The following is a 6,481-nucleotide window of genomic DNA, read 5'->3' on the forward strand; positions in this document are numbered from 1 at the left end:
TAAATGATCGGAAATTGTTTGCTGAGCAACGTTTAATCTTTCTGCAAATTGTTTTTTAGTTTGACATGCATCTTCATCCAATAATGCTTGTAACTGTTGGTCTTCAAACTTTTTCGGTTGACCTGGACGTCCTTTGTCTTTCACATCGAAATCATCACTTTTAAAGCATTTAAACCAGCGTTCACAAGTATCTTGAGATGGAGCATGTTCACCATAAGCTTCCCGAAGTATTCAGCAGCACTTTTCTTCAAAATAAAGTAATGAATTAAAACTTCCCACAAATGCTCTTTTTTTTGGCATGAAATTTGACATTTTAAAAATATATCTATGATGTTAACACCTTCAGCAAATTTGACGTATGAAGTTTTGAAGCTTGTTGTCAATACAACAAAATGGCATACATATCAAATTGCATATATATCAACATCTGTGTAACTCCATCTATTGAAAAAAAATCCGCATTATTAACTGGTACACCTGGTACACGGAGGCACAGATCGTGATGGGACCAGACAGAGCCCGCCAAGCAGGCTCTCACCCATGGGCCTCAAGGTCTAAACAGGAACCGGGCAGCTTGGAGGAGAGCCATTCATCGTTCTGGAAAACACTGAGTAAGCACCTACTGTGTGCCAGGCATTCTAGGTGCTGCCGAAAACAAAATGACAAAATCCCTGACCCCTCTGCCGAACATTCTAGTTAGAGACAAGTAAGAAAATACTCTTTTTTCTTTTTTTTTAGAAAGAGAGAGAAAGAAACATCTGTTGGTTGCCTCCCGCACAAGCCCCGACTGGACCAGGGATCGAACCTGCAGCCTAAGTATGTGCCCCGACTGGGAATCGAACCTGCAGCCTTTCGGTGTCCTGGACGACACTCCAACCCACGGAGCCACCGGCCAGGGCAGGAAAGACATTTTGAACAAATATTCAAGCCTGTTGGATGGCAATACATTCTGAGCAGAAAATGAAGTGGGGCCGGGCCCGGGGGACGTTAGGGGCTTGAGCCGTGCTTTACACAGGGAGTCAGGGAAGGTCACGCGGACCGGCCGCAGGTGCCTGGGCACAGCAGGTCAGGCGGTGCAGCCTGCTGGGCAGGGCCCGGCCCGAGGCCGAGGCCGAGGCCCCTCGAAGGAGGAGGACGAGGACGCAGGGTGACGACATGGGGCTGCTTCCTGACTCGCAGCAAAGCGGGGATCGCACTTTGTCTCCAGCAGATCTTGGCAGTTTCTGGGCGCAGAATCCCCTTTGAGAGGTTCTTGAAAGTTCTAGAAAGTTCTGGAACACCACTGCCCTGGAGATACGCTTGGTTCAGGGGCCTCTGGACCCTTCACAGGTGGTGCTGTCAAGGCTCAGAGAGGGTGAGGCCTGAGGTCACACAGCAGCGACTGCCGCCCCTCCCCCAGCCCCAACCGTGGAGAAGGTGTGGTTTTCTTTGCTGTTGAATCATAATGAATGGCAGATGGGAAGTTTCATAAGGCCCCCCGCCCCCCCCCCACCCCACCCCGCCCCACCCCACCCCACCCGTCAGGTAATGGAGGCAGGCAGGCACAGTGCTACCCACCACCCCCACCCCCCCCCACCCCACCCCGCCCCGCCCCACCCCGCCCCACCCCACCCCACCCCACCCGTCAGGTCATGGAGGCAGGCAGGCACTGTGCTACCCCCCTCACCCTCACCCCACCCCTGCTGGATGGCCCCCACCCCACCCCACCCCACCCCACCCGTCAGGTCATGGAGGCAGGCAGGCACAGTGCTACCCACCACCCCCACCCCACCCCACCCCACCCCGCCCCATCCCACCCCACCCCACCCCACCCCACCCCACCCGTCAGGTCACGGGGGCAGGCAGGCACAGTGCTACCCACCCACCCGCCGCTGGCTGGCCCAGGAGGTCAGGGTGATTCCCGCTGCCAGGCCCGGGAGAAAAGCAGAAATCAGTCTGGGTTGCACAGAGCGGGAGGACGGCACAGAACAGAAATAACCAGCTGGGCAGCGAGAGGGCCGGGCTGAGTCACAGACCAGAGAGCGGACGGAAGTGCGGAGCGGCCCAGCATCCGAGGGCCACGTCTCCGGCAGCTGCCCACCGCCCATTCCCAGTCTCCTTTGTCCCAGCAGCGGGACCGGGTGCCCGGCCCCGGCCCACACCTTCCGCGTCCTCACTGACTTCAGAAAACCACCGGCTGCTTCGCTCCCTGCTGGGCTGGGCCTCTCTGAATTTCCCCAGCTTCAGGCAACTCTCCCTTCAGTTCCCCAAAAAGGCAAACTGGTTCCTTCCCGCAGGCGCCGGGCGGGGACATTTGTCACATATTAGTTCATCAGGGCGTGAGCTTGGGTGCGTGTTTTTTTGGGGGTGGGTTGTTTTTGTTTTTTAGGGAGGAAGGGAGAGAGAGAGAAACATCAATAATGAGAGAATCACTGATGGGCTGCCTCCTGCATACCTCACCCTGGGGATGGAGCCCACAACCTGGGCATGTTCCCTGGCCAGGAATCAAACCATGTCCTCCTGGTTCATAGGTTGACGCTCAACCTCTGAGCCATGACGGCTGGGCTGTGTGCATGTTTGAAACACACACACACAGAGAAAAGCATAAAACATGAATATAGCCCTAGCCAGTTTGGCTCAGTGGATAGAGCATCAGCCTGTGGACTGAAGGGTTCTGGGTTTGATTCCGGTCAAGGGCACATGCCCGGGTTGTGGGCTCAGTCCCCAGTACGGGTGTGCGGGAGGCAGCCGATCCATGATTCTCTCTCATCATTTATGTTTCTACCTCTCTCTCCCTCTCCCTTCCTCTCTGAAATCAATAGATATATTTTTTAATTAAAAAAAAGAGATATTTAAAAATTTTTTTGAACATGAATGTATAGCCTAATCAGTTCTTGTGAACACAATAGCCATGTGACCCCCCAGCCAGGCCAAGACTAAGGACAGCGTCAGCCCCAAAGGGTCCCCAGATCCCTTCCCAACAGGAACTGCCTCCTTCCAGCCGCGGTCGCCGCTGCTCTGACTTCTGTGGTATTGTTGTGTTTGAGGGGTACTTTTTGGCAATAATATTTATTTCCTTTTTTATTTTTAAAAGTACGTGATGTTGTCTTCGCTTTCTTTGGCGTTTGGTTCTATTACTTTTTTTTTTTTTTTTAAGGTTCCCAGATCTCTCTGCCAGGGATGGAAACCACTGTTTTATTTTTATTTTTTTGAAATATTTTTATTGATTTCAGAAAGGAAGGGAGAGGGAGAGAGAAACATCAATGATGAGAGAGAATCATTGATCGGCTGCCTCCTGCCCACCCCCTACCACGGATCGAGCCCACAACCCGGGGCATGTGTCCTTGACTGGAATCGAACCTGGACCCTTCCGTTCACAGGCCGACACTCTATCCACTGAGCCAAACCGGCTAGGGCTGGTTCTATGAATTTTAACACGTGTACAGAATCATGTAAATGATCGGTGAGTTGACAGAATATATTCCCTCCCCCTGAAAAAACTCCCTCTTTTGTAGGCCAGACCCTCGCCACACCCCTAACGTCTGGAAACCATGGGTCCACAATTGTTGCTACGATTTTTGAAATCCCTTTGTGAATATCATGTACATGGAATCATACGTGATGTGGCTTTTGAGACTGGCTTCCTGCACTTGGCGTGTGGAGCTCGTCTGGGCAGCTGGGTGTCTGAGGAGCCCATCGCTCTGACTGCCGAGTGTTTCCTGTTGTGTGCGTGCATCACCGTTCATCCACAGAAGGACCTGTGGTTGTCTCCAGGTTGGGGACGTCGTGACTGTAGCCTGCTGTAGTGCCACTGTCAACACACATGTCCAGGTGTCATTCGAACAGCGGGGGTTCATTTCGCCTGAATACATTCCTGTAAGCGGATGGTTGGGTCCTAGGACAACTGTGTTCCTAACTTGGTGAGAAACTGCTGATCAGTTTCCCAAAGTGGCCGTTCCCTGCTGCATCCCCACCAGTGATGCCTGAGAGTTTCAGTTTCCTGCATCCTCACCAGCACTTGATGTTGTCTATATTTTTTATTTTAGCCAATGGTGTCTTATTGTGGATTTAATATGCATCTCCCCAATTGATTAAGGATGTTGAGTATATTTTCATGTGTTCATATCCATCCATATCTTCTTTGGTGAAGTGTCTATTCAATTTTTACCATTTCTTTTAGTAGGTTGTTTTCCTATTATTCTGTTCTGATAATTCTTTTTAAAAAATATATTTTATTGATTTTTTACAGAGAGGAAGCGAGAGGGAGAGAAAGTTAGAAACACCGATGAGAGAGAAACATCGATCAGCTGCCTCCTGCACACCCCCTACTGGGGATGTGCCTGCAACCAAGGTACATGCCCTTGACTGGAATCCAACCTGGGACCCTTGAGTCCACTGAGCCAAACCGGTTAGGGATAATTCTTTTTTTTTTTTTAACTCTTATTTTTTATTGATTCAGAGAGGAAGGGAGAGGGAGAAAGAGATAGAAACATCAATGATGAGAAAGAATGATCAGCTGCCTCCTTACACACCCCACACTGGGAATCGAGCCTGCAACCTGGGACGTATGCCCCGACCGGGAATCGAACCATGACCTCCTGTTTGATAGGTCGATGCTCAACCACTGAGCCATGCCAGCTGGGCTTGAGAATTCTTTATATATTCTGGATACATGTCCTTTACTGGGTATTTGGTTTGCAAATATTCTTTCCCAGTCAGTGGCTTAGCTTTTTGTCGTCTCAACTGTGTCCTTTGTGGAGCAAAAGTTTTTAATTTTGATAATGTTCAATTTATCTTTTTTCCCTTTATGGATTATACTTTTGGTATTGTTTACAAGAACTCTTTGCCAAACCCAAGGCCACAAAGATGTTTTCTTCTAGGAGTTTTATACTAGAGGCCCAATGCACGAAATTCGTGCAAGGGGCTCGGCCCTCGCAGCCATGGTGGCTTGCCTCGGCCCTCGCAGCCCCAGCTTTGTCCAGAAGGTCATCCGGAAGGACGTCCGGAAGGTCGTTCAGCTGTTCAGTCTAATTAGCATATTATGCTTTTATTATTATAGAAGATATATATAATATTTTTATTGATTTCATAAAGGAAGGAAGAGGAAGAGAGAGATAAAAACATCAATGATGGAGAAAATCACTGATCAGTTGCCTCCTGCACTCCCCCTACTGGGGATCAAGCCCATAACCCAGGCATGTGCCCTTGACCAGAATCCAACCCAGGACCCTTCAGTCCACAGGCCGATGCTCTATCCGCTGAGCCAAACCAGCTAGGGTTTTGGTTCTATTTTGTCCATCAGTTTATTTTGTTCATTAGATTCTACATGTTAGTAAGATCATATGATATTTGTCTTTCTCTGACGGGCTTAATTTGCTTAGCATAATGCTCTCCAGGTCCATCTATGCTGTCGCAAAGGGTAAGAGATCCCTCTTTTTTACAGCCACGTAGTATTCCATGGTGTAAATGTACCACAGCTTTTTAATCCACTCACCTACTGATGAGCATTTGGGCTGTTTCCAGGTCTTAGCTATTGTAAATAACACTGCTATGAACATAGGGTGCATATATTCTTTCTGGTTGGTGTTTTGGGATTCTTAGAATATATTCCTAGAAGTGGGATCACCAGGTCAAAAGGCAGTTCCGTTTTTAATATTTTGAGGACACTCCACACTGTCTTCCACAGTGGCTGCACCAGTCTGCATTCCCACCAGCAGTGCACGAGGGTTCCCTTTCCTCCACATCCTCACCTGCTCTTGTTGTTTGTTGATTTGTTGGTAGTAGCCATTCTGACAGGGGTGAGGTGATGCCTCATTGTAGCTTTTTTATAGTGTTGACTCTATCACAGATGTTCCCCACTTTAATTTGCCTCTCCCGGACGATGAGTGACCTGGAGCCCTTTCTACTAAGTCTATTGGCCATCTGTATGTCCTCTTTAGAGAAGACACTATTCGGGGTCTATGCCCATTTTTTAACTGGATTCTTTGTCTTCCTGGTGCTGAGTTGTACAAGTTCTTTATATATTTTGGAGATTAACCCCTTTTCAGATTAATCAGTGTCGAATGTGTCCTCCCATATGGGGGGCTCCCTTTTCGTTCTGTTGATGGTTTCTGTTGCTGTGCAGCCAGCACCCGTTACTGAAAAGACTGTCCTCTCTCCATTGAATTTTGTCAAAAATCATTCCACCTGTTTGTGTATTTGGTTGTTGGTTTTGCTTAAATCTTCTCTATTCCTGCTAACATTCTGTCACTCATCCTATTGACCGCTGAGGGGAGTGTGGAAGAATAATTGCAGATTTGCCTATTTCTCCTTTCAGTTCTATTACATTGTGTGTGTACACGTTTAGGATCTTTACGTCTTATTGGTGAGTTGATTCTTTTACGTAATGTCCCTCTTTACTCCCTTGCTCTTCTTTATAAATTTACAACCAAATTAAGTATCCCTAAAGATGAGCCAAAACCGGTTTGGCTCAGTGGACAGAGCGTTGGCCTGCGGACTCAAG

This window comes from Eptesicus fuscus, chromosome 6, assembly GCF_027574615.1.
Source record: "Eptesicus fuscus isolate TK198812 chromosome 6, DD_ASM_mEF_20220401, whole genome shotgun sequence".
Lineage (NCBI taxonomy): Eukaryota > Metazoa > Chordata > Mammalia > Chiroptera > Vespertilionidae > Eptesicus > Eptesicus fuscus.